The sequence below is a fragment of the Neofelis nebulosa genome, chromosome 2, assembly GCF_028018385.1.
Source record: "Neofelis nebulosa isolate mNeoNeb1 chromosome 2, mNeoNeb1.pri, whole genome shotgun sequence".
Classification (NCBI taxonomy): Eukaryota; Metazoa; Chordata; class Mammalia; order Carnivora; family Felidae; genus Neofelis; species Neofelis nebulosa.
In genome coordinates, this window is record NC_080783.1 from 86,603,775 (window position 1) to 86,626,366 (window position 22,592).

Here is a 22,592-nt window from a genome sequence, read left to right on the forward strand (position 1 = left end):
GGTAGAAAAAAATTATGCAGAAACCAATAAAAATAAACACACTCAAGTAGACTAAACTTGCTGGGCTTTTAGTTTTAGTTTAACAAAGGAAGTTTAGATGGAAGTAAATGTTGCAGCTTTTAGAAAATTAGTTGACACTCATACTTGATCATCTTTACTACACAGCGGTATAATTAATATTTAAACATTCTAATAATGCAACTTGCTTTGCATGCACTTTTCAGCCTCACAACAGTATATTTTATCTGGAATTGTGCTAGCATTTTCTTGGGTACTGCCCATTTTCATAGAGTTAAATTTAAAATAGAGTAGGGCCTTAGCCCTTATGGCCAGTAAAACATCCATAGGAGAGTGAACAGGTTTCATACATCTACCAGACAGTTTATTATTAGGACCAATATTTACCCGAGATAGTAGAGAATATACAAATTTTGTTTCATTGCCCCAGTGCACGCTTTTAAAAGAACGGAGTAGATTGACTTTGAAAGTTGCATCTGGCTGTTGTCCGCTCACTGCTTATTGTCCAAAACGGGAGAATTTTGATTTTGCGATAGCAGTGTGAAATGAGTAGGCAGTACGTGAAATACTGAACCCACCGGTGTCTGCCCATTCATTGAGGTGTCTGATTAACAGAGTGATGAATTTTTATTTTCAGTGTATGAAATCGGTTCGAGAGCATTGTCTGAGTTGTGACAGCTAAAATGCCCAGGAACTTGGTAAAACAATAAAACTAGTAAAACATAGAGAAGTTAACTAATTGAGAGAAGACTGAGCTAGTTTATTTTCACACGAGAGCTTTCTTCCTGTTCCAGTCTTGGGGCTGTAGGTGGTAGGGAAAAGTTGTTTCAGGTGCTACCCCTCAGCTCGGTCCCTTTGAAGAGTGCAAGGTGCCCAGCGTTCTTGATCTTCTCGTTTGAATGGGGGGAGAGAGCATTCTAGTTTTCCACTGTAACTTCAGTGTTCTTTAATATAAAGAGAATTTGCATGCACATATTTACTGCTCATTCTGTATAACCGAGTAGGTGTACTGAGTTGGAGGTCTATTTTGAGATTCAGCCCACGTTAACCCCTTGAGGCCCACTTCACGAGAGGTACTGCCCTGTGGGAGTCCTGTCGTTTAGTGAAGGATGAAGCTGTAATAGATCCACGGCCACGCCAACACTGGGGCATCCCGTTTCACCTGATTCTGTGAAGCCTTGAGCCGTGGTTTGCACAAATCAAATGGCGCAAATGAAAACTGCGCAATTAGGCAGGTTGGATTTCGAGAGAAAAAAGATAAGCCATAGAAAAAAATAGTCAATATGAAATATTACTATAGAGCAGCAATATGTAAACTAAGCTTCACATGGAAAGAACCAGAGGGATCTCATGAAGTAGCTGTCAAGAGATGGTTTGCACTGGCTGTTTTATTTCCTTATGTCAAAGGAAGTCATTTTCGCAGATTCATGGAGACGATCGTTTTTATTTCTGATATTCAGAAACTGAACTGGCAGTTTGGTGTCTTTGTATTTTATTGGGTTTGTTTTGAGAAAGGGAGTTAAATGAACTCAGCTTACAAATAACTAACAGCCCCCGGACTGTTTAAAACCTGCTATTGAGGTGGTAAAGTAGAGATAAGTTGAACCCAACTGCTGTCACACGTATGGGTTTGACAGATAGGTAAGTCCGAGAGTGGACAAAATTAAAAGCATTTTTCATATGCTAATCTCCACCTGCACAGGAATAATTTTTTTTTTTTTAAAGGGGGCAGCCTACTGGTAGAGTAAATTCAAGAGCTGTCTATCACTAGTACATTACTTCTAGGAATGGCCCTGACACAAAAAAACCAAATAACTAGTTTCATGAGAAAAGTCTTCCATAGAGTCTTAGTTCCAGATGGGTGTCATGACAGCCATGGACCAGCAATTTGTGGAAAGAAAAATGACCCATCCATATAGCTTTTAAACTCAGCTAATAATTCCCTCCATACGTAATTGGCTCAAAATTATGTCTGAAGAATTACTTGTTTAGTTGCAAACAGAGGTAAAAGGGAGAATGGTGATCTGCCTTGCTTTTCAGGTGATAGGTACATGTGAACTTCACGGTGCGTGTGGGAGACAACCAGGGACGCCAATCAGAACCTACAGGTTAACCCACAGCCATGAAATCTGAGAAGGTTTATAGCAAGTCGGTAATAGTTTCAGTCCTCTGCGAGAACACATAAACTCAAACTTCATGCTGGGACAAAACAGGGCGGGACATTTGAGGTAGAGGGTGAGAAAACCCTCCTCTTCTTATGACAAAGCCTCTCCCATACTTGTTTAAATGCCACTGGGCTGTTATTGAATGCTCACCATTTCTCTGGGTTTTATATTCTTGTACAAGAAGCTTTGGGAGTTTCCTTTAATTTTGATAAATATTCAAATTTGCACATAATTTCTACACTTCAGTTTTGAATGATAGAAAATTTCCCATGCTTGTTGAGTTTCCTTTCAAGTAAGAAAGTAATTCTTGTAATAAATGAAAATGTTGCGTTTCTTTTTCCCAATATTGTCAAGATAATAAACCCTTACCTTAGTCTATAAATTCAAGATTCACTAATTTATTGAAATGAGAGCCAAAGTAGTCTGCAAGAAATCTTAAACAGCGAATGGTAACTCAAAAGAAATGGGTAATTATGTTATCTTAGGTAAGGATCTGTCTTTTTCTATTAGAAAGTCCTCAGGCTTGGGAAACTTATGATTCAAGTGCCCGTAACTGGGTTAGAGCCCTCGGTTATTATATGGTACTCCGTCAGGCCCTATGAATGAAATTGCAAGCAATGATTACGATACTGGTGTCCCTTATAAATATAGTATACCTGAGAGATGACAGTCAGAGAAAGTTTCTAGCAGGCACTAAATAAAGTGGTTTGCTTTGGCTTTACTTGCAGGGAAACCTGGTCAATGGTGATCTTACTTTTTCAATGGAACTTAAAACCTGATGCCATGTGACCGACCAGGCTGCTAACATGAAGGAGAAGAGTCGGTTAGCATCATTAACATTCTTTGATTGGCGAGCACATTAGGAGGTAGATAAGGGAGCAGTGCAGGCGACCCACCTCCTGGCCACGGGAGGACAGTGCCTGGAATGTCTGCAATGCGTTTCTATTTTTGTCACACCTATGTGTGGCCACCCATCTGGTCTGAATCAATCAGTTCCATCCCAGGGCTCTGCTTCTCTCCCAGCTGAAATAATACCCTCCTTTTCCAGTGTTCTGCCTTAAGGAGGTTCACTGTTCACAATTGCCCATGCAAGGCTATTCACAAGCCTACATGTTTGTAAACACTGGTGAACCCAGGAAGAAGCACTGGGGGGAATTAAAAAAAAAAAAAAAAAAAGAATATTTTATGGATTCACTCTGTTCTACTAGAAAGAGTACTTGGGGGAGCTGAATGAATCATTAGCAAACTATTTGACCCCAGAAAGTAAAAGAATGATGCGATACCATTTTGTATACATATATCCAGTTTATTTTTTAATGAATTTTTCTTTGCTTGAGTTTAAACCATGAATTTCTGTGCTGTTTTACCTACAGCAGATAAACCCAGGGTCTAGAAGTATTGGCCATGACTTAGCCTAAAGTATCTTCTTAGGCCATTTCTTTCTGCTCCACACTAGAATACATAATGCTCAAGTTGCCTACACTGCTGTACCAACCCTACACCTCTGCTTCTAGATCATTTTCTTACATTCCTCATGTGCACACTCTGTTCTTCAGCAATCCAACATCCATGCCTCCCCCATCAGATTCCTGCACACCTGACAGCCTCTCTCTTGATGTTCCAGCTAGTAGACTACTGACCTCTATTAAAAAGGTCAAGGTATTCACCAGTGAAACCTGCTTTCGTACCACATAGCACTCTTCCCACAAGAGACCTCAAAACTTACTGACATTGGCATCGGCGAATTAAATAACATGGTAAAAAAGCAACTCATGTTCCCTATCTGCCCACTTTTCCATTGCAGTGGGAAATACCACCCTATCGTGGACCTCCCAACTGGGAACCCCAGGGCTATTTTTGTCTCACCCACTGCCTTTCTCACTCCCCACATCCAGTCTGTTAGCAACCATGGCCACTTTTTCTCCCTTTTTTTTTTTTTTCTTTTGGCCAACATTTCCTGAATCCACCCCCTTCCTTTTCATTCTCATAGTTGTGGTCTTAGTGTAGGCTTTGGCCTTGGCCCACTGGGAATTTGCGGGCTTCTTCTGTATCTCCCTCCATAAGAGCATATCAAGCCTCAGCTTAATTTACCACTTCTCTGTCTGTACCTTTAACCAGCCCGTCATTTTCTATGGGCTCCATCGAGACTGTCAACTGCTCTTTGGACTATGTTCGGAATCTCCCTTTCTAGGTCTCACCTCCTCATCTAACTCCCTTCTAATGGCACTCACCTTTTTGCTTGCTTTTCCTAGGTAAGCCAATCCATTCTTTATCTAGTCATTCTCTCATTGCTTCAGAAACTCTTCCATGTTGTACCGATCCCTGATCTGTGCCCCCTGTGTGGCAGATCCTGAAACTCTGTAACTTTCAATAGTCCTTCCTTCCCTTCCCTCCATTCTGGTATGGCAAAGTATGGTCAATGAGAATGAGTCCAAGTTCAAAACTTCAGCTCTTCCAGTTGCTACCTATGACATTGAGCAAGTGACCTAACACCCCTAAGCCTCAGTTTCCTCATCTATAAAATGGATTCTTGTGGAAAAAAAAAAAAAAGAGCGAATTATGTTGGACACTGCTGACACATCATAAGCACCAGTTAAGTCTTTGTTGTTGTCATTATTATTGTTACTATTACTGTTTCTCAGAGGACAACTACCCAGTCACACACCTTCAGTTACCCTCACACTGTGTGTTGCTTTCTCCTTGCATGTAAATTTTGATAACACAATCAGGTTTCTTTAATCTGGTTCCATCAGGAGATTACGTCCTACAAGTCAAGGGCGACGTTAATGGAACATGGCTGGTATTGAACCAGGTAATGATGAAGACTTAAATGATGCTTTTTGAGGATGATTTTGAAGCAGGTGATGTCAAAGATTACTATGATAATGAGGAGGAGGATGACGAAAACATGGCCAGGTGCTCCTTTGAGTTAGTACTCTTTGCTCATACAGCTAAGTCTCCAGAAAACATATAGTATTCCCCCTCAAATTAGTTTTTTCTTCCCGTTATGTGGAAACATGTTATGCGTCAGAAAATATATTGTGCAGAGTGCATGGGATTTATTTCTCAGAAAGCAGAGAAATGGTAAGAATTTTAAGTGTTCTCCATACTTATTTAGATCTCACATCAGGAGATAAAACAAATGAAAACTCTGACTTGTTAATAATTTACATTTTAGTGGAAAATTCATGCATGCTGTTAAGATACCTCTAAGACCCAACACAGAAAATGCAAATAACTTACATCCACTGTGCACTCAGAATTTGTCTGAGAAGAAAACATCATCGATTTTTTTTTTAAAGGTGTTTACAAGGGACTATGGACCATATTTACGGGGTTATAATTACAATTTCAGGCGACTCTTTTGAAGTATGCTTGGAGATGATCTCTCCATTCATCAGGTGTTTCTTACAGAAAATCCACCAAGGTCTACCTCACCACCTAGGAGGTAGCTTGCAAATAGGGGATTTCTTTTCAGCAAGCCACACCATCACTTTTCTCTAACAGCTTATGCAAAAGTTTCACGGGGGAGGGAAAAGCCCAAGCCAAAGAGAAAGAGAGAGAGAGAGAGAGAGAGAGAGAGAGAGAGGAGTGTGCATGACAATAACTACCTCTGTCCCTTTGGTTTTTGTTCTTTTCATGTCATGGAACTTTTTAGCTGTGCTGCCTGGGTAACTGCTCTGGAAGGTTGGAATATCTGTTGTTGAAGGAGGTTTGTGATTGAGGGCCCTCTGACACAACCTTTTGTTGCATTGAGGTGTTTGATCCTCTTTCCTTTTCTTCTAAAACCAATCCCATCCCTTTAAAAAATGGATAACCAGCACTTCTTTTACTTATTGTCAGCTTCTGGAAAGTTACCGTGGGGGTTTGTAGAAGTTTAACTAGTTAACTCTTTGCCTGCTGATATGCTGCTGACAAATATTCTTCTTCTGTCTGAACACGAAAGGTTTGAATCGCTTTTATCAGGTATATGCTGTTTTTACTCATGCACAGCAACTGAAACGCACCCCACGTCCCGAAATAGAGTGCTTGTGTTCAAGGTCTTGAAATGCGAGAGTGGTTCGGGCTTTGAAATGGGACACATCCTTATCTTTTTGTCCTCAACCCGAAACGTGTGAGAGGTATGACTCTGCCATTTGAAAAACTTGATAAGATACACTTTTTTTTTTTTTTTTTTTTTTTTTTTTTTTTTTTTTTACTGCAGGAACGACAGGCTTTGGTAAAAAATAAATGCGATGAATTACTTCAAAACTGGGAGGTGTAACTAGATAGCAATGGAAGAAAAGGGCCTCGGAATGAAAAGTGTAGGGGTCTGGTTCCAGCCTGCTGACTAAATGCTGGAATAGCTTTTCCCCAAAGGAAGGGACACGGCCCAGGCTATGGGAGAGAAAAGAAGCTTAAATGGATTAATTTAACAAAAAAGCAACTTATGGCTTTTAGATAGTGACCTACATTCTGCACACAATGATGATATTTTTACGGCGGTGATAGGGTTAATAACCTCACATCATTCATGTAGTGTTTTTTGAAAATTGAATTTTACTGCTACAAAGTAAATGTAACAGCCCTCTGGAGACAATATTACAGGCACTTTATTGTTTGCTAAGCTGATGTCATCTTTCTACAGACTGACTTTAAAACAAAGGCAGAGGGGCGCCTGGGTGGCGCAGTCGGTTAAGCGTCCGACTTCAGCCAGGTCACGATCTCGCGGTCCGTGAGTTCGAGCCCCGCGTCAGGCTCTGGGCTGATGGCTCGGAGCCTGGAGCCTGTTTCCGGTTCTGTGTCTCCCTCTCTCTCTGCCCCTCCCCCGTTCATGCTATGTCTCTCTCTGTCCCAAAAATAAATAAAAAACGTTGAAAAAAAAAAAATTAAAAAAAAAAAAAAAAAAAAAAAAAAAAAAAAACAAAGGCAGAACATTTATTACAAATATCACTGTGTGAAAGGAAATCTACTGAAATATTGTTTAGAAGGTGAGCTGATAAAAAAGTATTAATACTTGGCTTTGATCATCTTACACTATAAAGTTGTGACTTCAAAATGCTTCTCATGTGATCTCTATTCAAGGCAAAAACTTCATCCTGGAAATTCCTATCCACCTCTCTACCATTATTTGCCTTCAAGTTGGAATATTTGTTTAAGCTTCCCGGGTGTTTTGGATACATTTTTACTCTGTAAGGCAATTTATTAACACAGTTGATGAGCGCTTGAGAGGGAAATTAAGGAGCACCTTTCAAAGACGATGGATGTATGATTTAAGAAACAAAGTATGGAGATGAAACTGTTCAGTTTATATAATGAACTTTCAAAATCACCTGTAAGTGGTGGCTGGAAAGTTTGCAATTTAAATAAGCTGTCTAAGGCTTTGCCAGGCAAGCATTCTGAATGGCAGGCTGCTTGCAACTCAGAGAGTTTGGTCTCTATATCTGATGCACGTGTAATATAGCGTGAAGTTGTTTGTGGATCACACAGGAGCTTCTTAGAGCTTCATTTCCACACTGTAGCCCTTGAAAATGTATCAAATGAGCAGACACGTTTGGCTCTTCCTCACAAGGCAGAAGTAATTTGTTTGTAAATCAGTTACTTTTCAAGAAAAGTTAAATTAGGGACAACTTTGGCTTCTTTGATGTTTCCCACTTGGAAAGCCGAAGAGCAAATTAATGATCATTTTGAAGTCATCATGATAATGAGGAAAATATAATTTAGCGGGCTACACTGTCTCCAAATCACTTTTCAGGTGTGGTGTATGAATAACAGCCCAAATGACCAAAATAGCCTGATGGTGTTTTTCTAAGAAAATGATTTAGTGCTCTGCTTTTGTCTCTGAAGCCTGGTTAGAAGGAAAACACGGGTCAAGGAAATTGGGTTAGAAAAAAAAAAAAAAGCCTGGTGTGGGGTAGGTGTAGAATTATATGAATAATGTCTAATAGGGAGCCTGTGGGCACTCACCAGATCAGCAGACGAGAGTCTCGCCAGTGTTTGTGAGCTGCTCAGGACAGACTGATGACATTTATATCAATCAAAAATGAATCCACAGACATTTACTCAACATGCTCTGTGAAAGGCAATGTGGGTAACTGGTGTATGGGCCATGCCCTGTAGAAGTCTACCTGTACTTAATTGTGATTGAACCAGGAATCGAACCGCAGCATGTAAAAACCTTGGGTTGCTAATGTGTATACTTCTATATGATAAAGCCATTGTTTTTGTAAAGCATACACCTATTTGAAGCATTTTACTGTAAACCTGCCAACAGGGAAGTTATTTTATATTCGGCCAGTTCATTGTCACATTTGACCAATATTAGCTACTTATCTGGTGCCAGGTGCTTTAGCACCAAGGGTCCAAATGTGAGTCCTCACTGACACAGATCAGTGTCAGAAAATATAGCTCGGTGGAGTCAGAGCCTGGCACATTGTGAATGTTTTTAAAAAATCAATATTCCGTAAATACTTACTATTTCATAAATGTGCAAGAAAGCCATGAATGTTTGTTGAATGACTGATAAAAATGAATTGAGTAATACTCAAGGTAAGTCCTTGATTCCATTTATGTACTGGAAGGGGCTGAGATTCCCCCTCCTTAACCAGGTCAGCACAGCTATGAGAAATGACATGCTTGAGTTGGCCTCAAAAAAAAATAATAATAATAATGTTTACCATGTGAGTAAGGACAGGAATTGTCCACTGATGATGGAAACAGCACCATAGAATATGCCACAGCCCAGTTCTGGCCACTGCACACCTTCTTGATGTTGCTTTATGGATTTGACTGGTGCCCTTCTCTCGCTGCTCCCTATTGTACGGTCAGTAAAACACACACTCTCTCTCTCTCTCTCTCTCTCTCTACCATTGGGATTCAATTATTCACCTCCTCAAGTAAGAACGAAAGTATCTCATTCATCTCATGAAAGAAGAGAAAAAGCCTTCCTGTCCCTCACTTCTATCTATAAAACTCAATTTCAGTTGTGTACTAAGAGAGCTCAGTTCTGACCACTGGTTTTAAGCATCCAACACGTAAGAAAGAAAGAAGGGGGTGGGCAGTTAATATTTAAACTACCTACCAGTCTTGTAATAAAAGGATTTTTCAAACATCGAGATGAATTTGGTGCCAAGATGAAATCATTACAGTTACTTTTCGTCTCCAACTTAGCAAGAGATCTCATGGATGGGACGCTCAGAGCAGGACAATTTGGGACGGTTCCAACTGTATGAGGCCTGGTGTCATTACCTCCATAAATAGAATCGAGCTTCCTTTCTTCTGCAGCTCTACATTTCCTTGCCTTTGATTCTCCTCCTTTGCTTTTTCTCCTGGCAGGCCTTTCCTCTCTCCTGTATCAGCCACTCCATAGGCAGATGTGCCTCTTTTTCCATTTGCCAGACACCCCCCCTCTCCCAAATCTTCCAAACTACTCCCCTTTGAAGTCTCTATTACCGATACAATCACTTTTGTTTCCCTTCCATCCCCTCTCTCTCCACTCGAGCTTCTTCTCTCCCTAACCCCATTAGTTACATCTGCTGCCCCTACCATTCAGCCTGTGTTAAATCGTAATGCGCTTGACATAACTTCGGTTTGTCTGCTAAGTACTCAATCAGCACGCACTGCTATCTTCTGATTTGTAGGAAAGGGGGCAAGAGTGAGTAAGCTGCCTCAAAATGCACTAAATGATTCAGCTCTGCCCAATTAGCCCAACTAAAATGGGAAATTGACAACTAATGATAATGAAATAAATGGGTTTTAGTTAAGAATATAAATCCCACAAACTTGGTTCCTGATGCCTGTGGTAGATACTGTATCCTTCATATGGTGCTCAGATGGCTCAGGGGATGTTAAGGATGGACGAATGAAGGGAGGTGTATAAGTAATTGCAGTATTTGTTAGTTGACTGGAGTTCTTTCCCTGGGATTCATTAATGGACTTTTAAGGGATCTGCGAGCCACCAGAAATCGCATGTAACATTGTGTACGTCCATGCATCTTCCTGGGCAGTGGGGCCCCTACACTTAATCCGATTCTTAAAAGAATCTATGTGTGACCTTCCCAAAGGTTAAAGACCCCCGGAAATAAGCGAAGACACCTATTTTGTCGGTGTTTCCCTATGGTGTGGCTCCCCCCCCACCCCCCAGCCCATTTTAATATCCTGTCTGATTCGAGCAGTTCGGAAAGTAGAAACATAGGGTTTTAAAAGAAACATTTACCTTCTTTAAGAGGAAAAATGTTTAAACCACCTACCAGGTTATACAATTTACTTTTCTTATTATTTTAGTTTTACTACAATTCAAAGACAGGCCTTTTTTTTTTTTTTTTTTTAACAATGGGTATAATCACACATCTGAACATAAGAATTAGTTTTATGCAGTTCCATAGAAAACCAAAATCTTGAAGAACACTTTCAAAACAACCAGAGAAAAATAAACCATTCCTTATGTCAGTCTTGTTAGAGAGGGATTAGGAAACTGGCAATTATTTTGGCGACCTTAATTGTTGCGCGGCAGGAAAATATGTAATTAGAGCACGTTCCCAGGCCCGCACACACCTGCAGCACATCGCACAGTTTAATGTCAGCTTTCAGTGCCCGTCGGTGCCAGGTTCTAGCACAGCCAGTCACAGTGACGCTCTGAGAACATTTCGGACTCATGTGCTGTGGCTTCTGTGTATGAAAGAAGCAGGCATTTACACGACCACACAATGGGGTGCGTTGCCGCAACACTGTTTTCATTCTTTTCTGACGCCCACCTTCAGCACTGCCCTGGTTTACTCCGTTTGAGGTTTTATTGTTACGGTATAATAGTCCTGTACATTTTTGAAATTCCCTTATTATTCAGCTTATTAATACAGTACTGACTTGATTACCAGGCAGCAGTTGCACGGTAGAAGATTCAGATTCCGTGCATTAGCTAAGTCAGAAGCTGAGTACATTCTTGGTATAATGAGAACAATTGTTTGACATTTTTTCTATGTTAGAAAGATGGGCTGTGGTAGTTCTCTCTATAGTTGCATTTTGGAATTCACTGTATATTCCCTATATGTTGCTGAGTTTTCATTTTTTCGTGTAGGGAGAGCTTAAAATGTACTCTCACTAATTTGAAAGTGTTTCGGGGTATGGGAGGACTCTATCATGATTCTCATTAGCATTTGTCTTCCTTTTTCTCTTTTATTGGCTTTTTACAACGGAAAGAAAGAGCTCAGATGTTAGGAAAAGTAGCTAAAGAGAAACAACAGTATGTGGGGTGTCTGTTTTTCAGATAATTCCGTAATCTGGCATTCTGATGGTTAACAGACTTCTCCCCCTGAGGGAGATACACTGTATTTTGCTATCTGACATGTTGTCATATATAAAGAAATCAATTGGTAATTAAATGATGCACCTTGTGAAGATGACAAAAGGCATTTGGTTGCGAAAAGAGAACTGGGTTTTGAGGGGTTTGTAATGAAGGCCTAATGACTATTCATAAGAGATTTTCAGTCCGTTGATCCACTTGACTGGAAAGTTCTGCCCTGGAGAGTTAGTGCTGTCAGTTTCTCTCACCTCAGAAAGCCGCCGCAATCGACGGTGTAGAGGATGAGCGGGAAATTATCTAGCTGTTGCTGCAGGCCTGTCTTAGGTCACATGCAGAAGGCACATCTGGCTTCCTGTAGGTACAACCTCAGGACATAAACTTTGGCTAAGTTTTAAACCATAAATATGTACGAGTGACACTGAAAAAGTTACCTTTTATTCATATTTTCTTTATTTTAGATTGCGTGCAAGTTGTGTGGGGAGGCTGCCATTTTGGCCTTCTTCTTCTCCCCGTTTTATCAGTTGCATGTTTGCCTGTTAGGCTAACAGTCCCTGTTTGGGGAAGTTGTCAAGGACCAAATAATAACAGCCTCCTCAAACCACCATACCTTGGTGGTGAATATGTCAAAGTCACCATGAAGGAAGGTCAACTGAGGCGAGTAGAGAGCCTATTATTGGGTAGTCCTCTTGGGGGGTGCTTATTGCCCTGTTTGGCACAAGGCAGCGTGATATCAGAACTTCTACACATAAGACTACATACAGGAATTACAGAACATTGCTCTAGCATCTGTAGAAAATGACAACAACAAAATTCATGCATTCAGAAGCTACCAGTGGCTGTCAACCGTGGACGAGGCACTGTACTAGCCTCAGGACACAGAGATGAAGGAAACGAAATCTCAGCCCTCACAGTTTCTGGAGAAACAGACCAAAAAGAAGAGAGTTGTACTATAACATGGGAAGAGCTGTGATCGAGGTGTATAACAACACAAGTCTTCGAAGCCAGGGATGGATTTTCTAAGAACGGTTGGGGTCCGTAGGTGATGTGAAAGATTCTTGCACGTGTTCCTCCTTTCCACTGGCAGAGCCGATCTAGCCAATCAAAAGTGAGTGGAAGGAGTGAGGCGCTCCCGTGCTTCCCTCTAGAATCCCAACGAACGGTAGTGGCCGGCACTTCCTGTACATATTTACTCTTGGAAAGCCGTCCTCCATGTTCTTGTATCCGGAATCTCACCTAATCAAAGGTAAACACATTTATCACCTCATTAAGGCTTGGCTTATGGCCTCGTGAAAGTGCCATTTGAGGTGGAAATGTCCATCAAACTCCTTGTCTGGAGCATCTGTAAGGGGGATGGACTGGCCAGCGAAGCAGGCTTTAATCTCTCGATATCAAACCAATTTAACACATAGCGTGTATTTGAGAAGATGTCACTGATGATTCCTCCTTGTGTGTTGTGGTTACTGAGTTGTGCTGATGTGTTTGCTGGAGCTGTCAAGGTGGACCAAATGAATGGACAGATGCCAAAAAAACAATTATGCCTATTAATGTACATTGATTGCTTGTTTAGGTTATAAAGCAAATTAAAAAATACATTAGTATTTAAACCCTTTTATAGCTGGGCTAATGATGACTTGTAATATAGTGTCTGGTAAAGAATATTCTATAATACCTGTGAAGCCCAGCTATGTTATCTAATTAGTCGACTTTGACTTAAGTGGCTATAATTACGGAAGTGAATAGTCGCCTCTCTAAATAACAAAATGGTAGATTTAAATATATAAAGATGTTGACTTGATTATTTAATATTTGTCACAAAGACAAACCACCTAAATAGAGAGATTAATTCCACATCAGTGCAACATTAAAAGGGAGAGAGGATGCCAAGAATCCCATTAATTTGGGATATAAGTGCCTGAAATTTCCTCGAAACATTTACACCAAATAGCAGCAACAAGATGATAGCAAGCAGTTCTCTCTAAGGAGAGAGAAGTAAGGCCAACACGGTTGGAAGGTGCGCAAACTCACACACCTGCATTAAGGATGGTGCGTTCCAGCAGGTGCCAAACGTAGCCACCACTAACCGAGCTGTGAGGCACTAAGCTAGGTATTTTGTGTTTCCTCAGGTCCATTGCCCCTTGCTCCATGAAGCCTTCCCCGAGTGCTCACTGTCTCCTTTACTCTGCCACGAATCTATGCTTTCGATAAAGATGGCACTACTTGAAACCATAGCAGGCCACTTGTACATCATTGTCATTCTCCCGCGTGTTTAAGTTAGATAACCCTGCTGCCAAGAAAGCTTTCATACGTATTTGCTTAGTTGAATGGCCAACTTGAAGGGGAAGAGGTGACCTCTTTCTTTCCCTCTCTCTCTCTCTCTCTGTGATTTACTTTGGCTATTACTTTTGAAACATACATGATATATCCCCCGATTAGATCGCGTTACCTCCTTCACCGGCTGTCTGGGAATTTCCATACTTCCTGACAAGAACTTTGGGTGAATTGGCGTATACCGTTTTTCTGCTCCTCGCCCTATTTCCTTCAAGGCCTTTGAGTCATAAGCGTTCAGTACCACAGTGAATAATCAGTGCGATAGCCACGATTTGGTTTTTCCTTTTAACTTTTGGGGGTTACTTTTGAACACAGTACAACTGCTCAGAAGGGCTTTTTCACAAATTGTTTACTGTGGCAGTTGCTACCCTATTGGGCTTTTCACTCTGAACACGCAGGCGGAGAGCATTGATGTCGGTGTAGCGAATAATGTGTACAATTTTTAAAAACCCTGAATTTACTGAATCCCCATATTATGCTTTCATGCTGCTCTTTCAGAAACTATGCTAATACAATACCCCTATAAACCGATCTTGGTCCTGGCAGGCCCTATTGGAACTAATGGGGCCTGACAATTCTTCAGTTAAAAATTATACATGAGGGTCACTTTCCCTTAAATTATCTATTGTATGCCAGCTGTTCACAACTGCAGCGCTTCACCTTCTTTGCACTGCTAGAAATGTCTAATTTCCTCATAATATCCGTAGCAACTCCTCTCGTGGACGGCCCGGAAGGTAGTGACACTTCGAGCACACCTTCGCGGAAATCACACGGGAGCTAGATTTTCTGTCTTCTTTATTTTTATTTTCTTTTTGGTCCTGGAGAATGTTTAGAGGGCTCCTTTCGCCTGTTTCATGCCACAGCACTTGAGTTATATCATAATTTCTCATTTGCCGCACAACTTTATTCTATTTTTATGCTCCTAAATGACGCAGCTTTAAGTACCCGTGAGTGGCACTTCCGTGCTGTGAGCGCCATCAAAGCCAACCTCAGACAGATAAAACTCCTGGCGTTGTTGGGTTTTTTTTGTTTGTTTGTTTTGGGTTTTTTTGGTTTTGTTTTGTTTTTTCGGTGGGGAGGGGAAAAGATGAGTCGTCACCAAGAAGCGCCTTTTGTTTCTGAGGCCTATGAAAACTATGGCCCATAGAACCATTTACCAGAAAGAAAAAAATCACCCAAGTCATGTGCCTGAATGAAGGCTCTCTTCTCAAATGTTCCTCATTGCTACAGAGCAGTTATCTTTGGATTATAATTAAAAGGAGGTGTTTTTTTTTTTCTCTTTTATTCTTTTTGGTTTTTTTTCCAGAATGCTTCCAAGTGAGGTATTTCCCCCAAAGTTATTGGACCTTTTTACCAACAAGTGGCTGGGATTTTAATGAGCTTCCCACTCCCTACCCCCACCCCATACAGAGTAATGGATGGCCAAGAGTGGATGTGGTACAAAGGTGACACATTTAGGGATATTTTCTGCCTTATTGGTAAAAATGGGGAGGTGGGGTGAGAGGATTTCCTTGATGAAGTAAGTGTGATGTTAGTAGTTATTTCTGTAACTCGGTGAAAATACTGCCTATTTAGGGCCTAATTTTTTAGCATATGTTACCATGCACGTACTAGAACGGTGGCCAGTGCTTTCTGACTCTTGGCTACTGAGGAACTTGCAGGTTATAACTAGTTGCTGTAGAAACCTGGTCATCTGGATGCTTCTCAAGAACACACGATTATTTTTGAAACCTTGGTGCATAAGCCAGAGACTGCAGCAGTTGGACAAGGTCACATATCGGTGGCAGCGACGTGTCTTTCCCCTTTCCATTGTGTGATCCTCCGGGGTCTGGGGCATTAATATGCAACGGTTCTGTTTTTCTTTCAGGAGGACTTGTAAACTCTTTAAACAGAGGCACACAGTTTGCAATTGTTGCGGTACTGAGTGGGTGTATAGAAGCTGGGGCTGCAGCCTTGTCCAGTTGCACATAGAATAAAACTGACAATGATGCAATGGGCCTGGCATGTAGACAAGTCCGTGGGATGGATGAATGGTGCGGCTCTTGCCGTCCGTCCGGTGGTGGTAGGCCCTGTAATAGCTAGCGTAGGAAGGGTGGTGAAAATTGATATGCACTATTACTACATGTATAAAACTTAACACTGGGGCCATTGCACAGGTGGGGGGTTCCTGTTTATTGATTTTTATGACTTTGTTAGAACATACGCTTAATGCTTTTATACTGCAGGAGCTCTGGGAGGGCTCACCTTGGGTAATAAACCTTTCCGTACTTTGCAATCGCTCACGATTTACACGGGGACTCACATTATCCAGCACAAAGCTCGGCATCCCACCACCCCCCCACCACCCTGTCTACTTGGGTTGAGGAGTGCTATAAAAAAAAAAAAAAAAAAAAAAAAAAAAAAAAAAACAAAGAAAATAACTCTAGCACTTACTTTGAATTTTTAAAAAACCTGTCCACTCCTGCTATGAAAATGGCCCCTAATTCTCATTACTCATATTTCCAAGAAAAAATTAGTCACACAAACTTATGTTATGTGTTGTCTCAGAGGTTGAAAGCAAATTAGGTTTCCAATAAGACAGTACATCAAACAAAGTAGCATGTTCTTGATGCCGATGACTTTTTTTTAGAATTATGGTTGGACATTTTTGGCAGACAGATTGTCTTTTGCTCTATCAAAATGACAGTTTCTTTTGTAACTGCAACATTCATAATTAGAAGGAGAGAAGCAATCTGCCCAATTTAATATACTAAAAGAAGTTTAGAGTCTCTGCTAGTAATTTCATTATTTTAAAATTTGAATTAATTGACTTAAAATAATACAGTTAAGAAGTATAACTAGCAGGATTATGGAGAAAGGTTTCTTTTTCCTTAAAAAAAAAAAAAAGAGCACTCTTAGTATTATACTTCAGATGAGATTACAATTTTCTGTTGATGCCAGGTGCCCTGTTCTAAGATTCAGAGCAGGAATGTGAATATTCATCCTTGCAACAGGGCTGAGAGACGTTGTGGGGAAAACCCTGGGAACAAGGTCACTTTAAACAAAAAAGTTCTCCAAGTTTCCCATGCTTAAGAGGCTGGCTGGGCTTAATTAAAGTCAATGGATGACCAAAAAGGAGGGGGGGGGGGGGGGGGAGAAAAAGAAAAGAAAAAAAAAGAGGAAGAAAAGAAAATGAAAGAAAAAAGCAACAAACCACCCCCACTTCAATCTCTTTCTGGGCCACCATTCACATTCCATACCTTAGCTGTTGCTGTTTAACCTCTTTATATCTTTATATCAAGAATACTATTTCTTCAATCCCCCTAACAGCACTGATGTGCCCACCGGTGAATATCACTCTTCCGCATTCTACGTCTCTGACCTATGTCACTGTAGGTGGCCCTCGCCCGCCGCCACCACCACAACAGAAACAAATCCAGCATCGTACTCAGAATGAAATCATCATAACATAGCGACCTTGTTCTGGACGTGATGTTTGGTTTCAGCAACCTTTTTTTAAGCAGCCCTGGGCAAGCTTAACATTTCCTGTTGGCTCAGACGGTTACCTTTCTTCATATTTTCTTCGGGCACTCTCTTTAGGGGACCCAGGATGCTGCGTGCCCAGGATGCACAGGGCCAGAAGTTGTGGAGACTGAAAATTCACAAGCGTGGAAGGCCTGTTTTCCTCCTGTGTAATGGAATGAAGCCTCCGTCCATCTTAAAAAATACATACATGGCAAGATCTCTTTTCACTCTTCCTGTATAATTTGTCACACTCAGCTCTAAAGGAAACCAACTCCTTAGCTCTCTTACCTTATTTTGTACCTTAGCTGACTTTCATCTTTGCACGAGCCATCAAATCTGGATGTGACAAATACACGCGTTAAAAAAAAAAAAGCACTTCATGTATGAGTTGGTGGGTGTTTTTCTCTCCCACAAGAAATAACAACACTAAGTATTATGTACATTTTGGGGTATGTTTATAAGACGGCAGGAAATTTTTTAACCCTGAAAACTTTCTGATTGTAAACTATGCTCTAAGTCTACAGGGGCTGTGTTCCAAGTCCTCCACTCTTTTACAAGTGTGTCGCTCACAGACCCGTTAAGTGGGAAGGCAAACTTCCCCATGGCGGTTCTGAAGTATGACGTCAGGCTTAGCTGCCAGGTACTCGGAGCACTTACTCTACTGGACACCTCCATTTCAGGGCCGCCTCTTGTATTTGGATGGTTCCACGTATCCTTTTTCGCAGTCCTCTGTCCTGGAGAAGCGATGCTCTGTTTGATTCTCGTTTGTCCTAATATACTCAAGTTATATATCAAAAGATATACACATTTGTATAACTCAGGAAGCCAGGGATTAAAGCACAATGTATCTTAACACAGCCTCTTCCGAGGTCTCTAAGAGCTATCTAATGCTTAAATCTTGGGTTAACATGGACTATAGGATTATATTAGGTTGTACAGATACTTGTATCTGTACATGCGTATGTTTGCATATGTATATACCTGTGTGTATACATATACACATGCCCTAAGCCCATGACTTAGGGCTATGCTGACATATTATTTTCTATCTGTTCATTTATTACAAAGAGCAGGCGAGCAGACATTTCACCTCTCCTCTCGCTCTGGTCCACATCATTTAAAAAAGCCTGCAGGATTTCCATTCTAAATTAAATACATCTAAGGGTACATCTTTTATCAATTCTTTATTCTTAGTATCTCAAAATTCTGAAGTCTTCTTCCTTTGTCTCAAAAAGGGGAACTGCTGAAAGCATTTCCACCTGGATGCTTAAATTATTTAAGTTGCAGGAACCAGACCTTTTCCCTCCTGAGTAGTTGTGGGTTTTAAAGGCTAAAATTGCTTCATCATGCCAAAGTGAAAGTATGCATAAATTATTTAGTTAAACCTGAGAAAATACAGACTTTTCCCAGTGATCTTTCAAGGGCTGCCTACTTAAATTTCAGAAGAATGGGCAGGATTTTTTTTTCTTTCTTTTAGAAAATTTAGGTATCTGCTGTGTCTTCCAGCAGTTGAAATGTGAACGAAATTACAGGACGGTGATCTTTGAAAGTCCAAGCCTCATATTGTCCAGTAATATCTATATCATGCCCAAGGTGCATACTGTAGACTGAGTCAATACCAGTAAGACTCATCCAGCTGACAAGCATTGCAAATTATTTTGAGAGTATTCTTATGAAAGTCAGGTAACTTATTACAGATCTCTCCCTGATGCTAATGTAAACACCAGTATTTCCAGTTCAGTGTCTATTCATTCAGAGTTTATATTTCAGTTATAAAAATATAAAGGAAGGCAATTTTACAATATTATAAATCATGTTTAATTGATACCCCCCCTTTAATTTTAGTAAATAAAAATGCCTGAAAATGTGAAGTAGTATGTGGTATGGGGGTGGTGATGTGTATGCGTGATGACATTAAAGAACCAGTGAAAACAGCCCACAAACATAAGCAAAAGGGGACGGATGTCAAATTCTTACAGAGTATAAGGGACTCAGTTTCCCAGGTACGTTACAGAATCCGTGACGTTACGTATCTGTTCTCTAAATTAGTCTTGGCATTAATACTCCAATGGCGTTCTCATGACCGAGGGAAGAATAGTACATTTAATCGAATACCCAACCTCAAACCCTCAAAGAAACACTAATTGGGACAGAAAAAAATGTCAGCCAGAAAGTTATGTATAGGAGTTATTTAGTCTTTTGTGGAATCCGTTTGAAGTTTACGTTCAAATACATTGGGAGATGAGAGTGACTACGGTAGAAGAGCAACATGTAACTGGTGAGTTATTGTTATTTAAAAACATAAAAATTTAAAAAAAACTTTCAAACACGATGAAACCTCTTCCATTCCACAATGATGGGCATCACTTAATCCATTGATACATGTTTGCCATGTTGCAGACCACGTGCTCTTCCTCCAATCTTATTTGGTTTTTCTGCAACTTTTAGTTCAGTTGCTCCCAACCTTGGCTTAGTTCTCCCCTTCTCTCCATTTCTCGTTTTTGCCTGGGCACGGATGTGTCCACTAAATCAGATGAACGAGATGAGTATTACACCTATGTTACCGTATGCTGCTAAATAGTTAGAAATTCTGTCTTGGCTTTTGTGTGCTGACTTACATTTGTATCCCAGAGGTGACAAGAAAGAGCACAGGTAGAATGTGGGGTCAGACAGGATCTGGAGGCAGGGACCAGATCCAGATTCTGCCTTAAAGGTAATTTAGGGGGAAGTCCATTAAGAATCTGAGTCTCGGTTTACTCATCTATAAAACCATGATGATGATAATTGCACCTTCTTCCATCAAAGGACTGTTATGAGGAGCAAGTGGAAAATGGCTATGACTGGGCTCTGCTGTTGGTAGAATAATGCACAAATGTCAGGCATTCTTACATAATCAACCTGGCCTCCCAAACACAGGAGAAGAAAAGAGTTTTTAAGGCACACACGTGACCCTGGGAATGGAGCTATTATATATAGCCCGTAGAGACAGTGCATTTTCTTCTATGTACAAACATACCCCCCCGTGAGGGACGCCTCTCTGGCCAAGACAATGGTGGGAAACCCTGGCTGGTGGCGGTGGTTGTGCTGCTGGGATAATTGAGAATAGACAGGAGGGCGACTTAGCCGTCAGGTGGCTTCTCTCTAACTGCAGCAGGTTCTCAGATCCCTAGGCTGGCCCAAGATGAGAGAACAGTCAGTAAAGAGAGTCTGGCACAGCAAGCGTCTCGGTGTCATCTGATTGTGAAATCTGCGTGTTTGCATTCTCATACAGTACTGGAGCTTAAGCCCTGGCCACTGTACGATGACTATGCAAGAGAGGATCTGGGTCCAAGGTGGGGGGAAGGGAGGTGTTTCTGACCCAAGAAGAAGGCTTGATTAGAGTTACTTCAAGGAATTCTATTGGATAATCCCAACCAACCATATTACGGCATCAATTATTATATTCTGTGTAATGATTTTTTTTCTAAACCAAATACATAGTATGTTGAAGAATTTTACAAAAGGTCCCCTGTTTGAACCAGTATGAACTAGGACAGGAGTAGTCAGGACTGGTCCAGGAAGGAAAGAAATGAGAACTTTCGAACTTGTCCAATTGCCACTGCAGTTGTTTGAGGAAAATTGAAATGAAAGAAGCCAAAAAAAAAAAAAAAAAAAGAGAGAGAGAGAGAGAGAGAGATTTATAAAGAGCTTTTTTTAAGCTTCAAAACAAAACAAAACAAAAAAAAGCCCACACACTTATCATTGAACTGTCCGCTTCTGAAAGGAGTTGCAAGAGTCCCTCATATCCACTCAACTGTGCGTACATGTTAAATTGTTGTTTCCCTTTTCCTTACACTACTACAAGAGAAAGGAAATGCCTAGGCAAATAAACTCTGTTAAAATAACTTTACGGTTGTGACACCGTTTGACAAAAGCAAAGGAAATTCAGAGTCACAGCTCACACTCTATCCTCAGCTGATTCCAGTGTGGAAAATAAAATGCTTTAAACACACACGCGCGTGCGCATGTGCGCGCACGCCATGGAACAAACCTGGGATAGACTCAGTCTTAAGAAATGGGCTTCTCGGGGCGCCTGGGTGGCGCAGTCGGTTAAGCGTCCGACTTCAGCCAGGTCACGATCTCGCGGTCCGTGAGTTCGAGCCCCGCGTCAGGCTCTGGGCTGATGGCTCGGAGCCTGGAGCCTGTTTCCGATTCTGTGTCTCCCTCTCTCTCTGCCCCTCCCCCGTTCATGCTCTGTCTCTCTCTGTCTCAAAAATAAATAAAAAACGTTGAAAAAAAATTTTAAAAAAAAAAAAGAAATGGGCTTCTCAAGCGTTGAAGTCTCTGACTTTTCCATCTTTGGGTCATTATAATAGAGTTGCAATGTATGCATTCGTCATAAATCTGGTCAGAGTGAAAGAAAAGTATTTGGCTGAGTACTGTTTGCAAAGTATAAGCCACCTCTATTTTTAAAGACCATGTGATTTTAACTCAAAGCAGTCTCTCCTTGGGGTTCAATGAGCTACCCTGAAATAGATTTTAATTGTCATGACTCCCTAGGATTTAGGTAAGATAACAAATTTGCTTCTTTCCAACAGTCCTCCAAGCACCATAGCACACACAGAGGGAAACATTTTGACCAAGATCTCATATTCACTACTGCTATGCAAATTATAAATCTAACAGAGAGGTGATACATCATTTTTATTAAACTTATAATATGCTGCACAAATAGTGTTTACATAGACGAGTATAAAGTTAATTCCCTCCCGGGAAGCATTTCTAAAAAATATAAATTGTACTTTGAGAGTTAATCAATTTGCTTTTTCTCTTTTGGCATTTTAATTGAAGCCTCCAAACTGTATACTTCCTCAAAGTATCAGAAAGCAAATATCAGTTGTGTGGTTGTAAAATCAACTCTTAATTTTCTTTCAATGAAGTAGCAGATAGGCAGCCTGTAAATTTCACCTATATTACTACGGAGCTGCGGCGCTATAAATTCAAAACAGTGTGCAGGTTGGTAGAAATTGAGGTCCAGGCAGCAAGGCATGTCCATAAACTTTTCTCAGGTTATTGGAACAGAACGAATCAAAAGCGGTTCCTGGTTGTATGATATTCTCTTTTGATAGAGCAGACTTCTTGTCGTTAGCAATCCAAGAGCAGAGGTTAGTCAGAGCAGAATGTAATTTCTAGCAATCTGACAGACCTGCGGATTGAAGCGGCAGGTTTTCCCTTCCGATTTCAGGGAATTGCTTCTTACTGTGACAAATGATTAGCTGTTATCTCTGACTGAATTTGATTTCTACAAGCAGCTGAGTCAG

The 22,592-nt window shown here is 40.8% G+C and overlaps 1 protein-coding gene across 6 annotated transcripts in view; it reads left to right on the forward strand.

The window, feature by feature from the left end:
- ZEB2 (zinc finger E-box binding homeobox 2) overlaps positions 1-22,592 on the forward strand; it is a 134,681-nt gene that overhangs the window by 42,946 nt on the left and 69,143 nt on the right. The gene's annotated exons all lie outside the window — the stretch shown is intronic.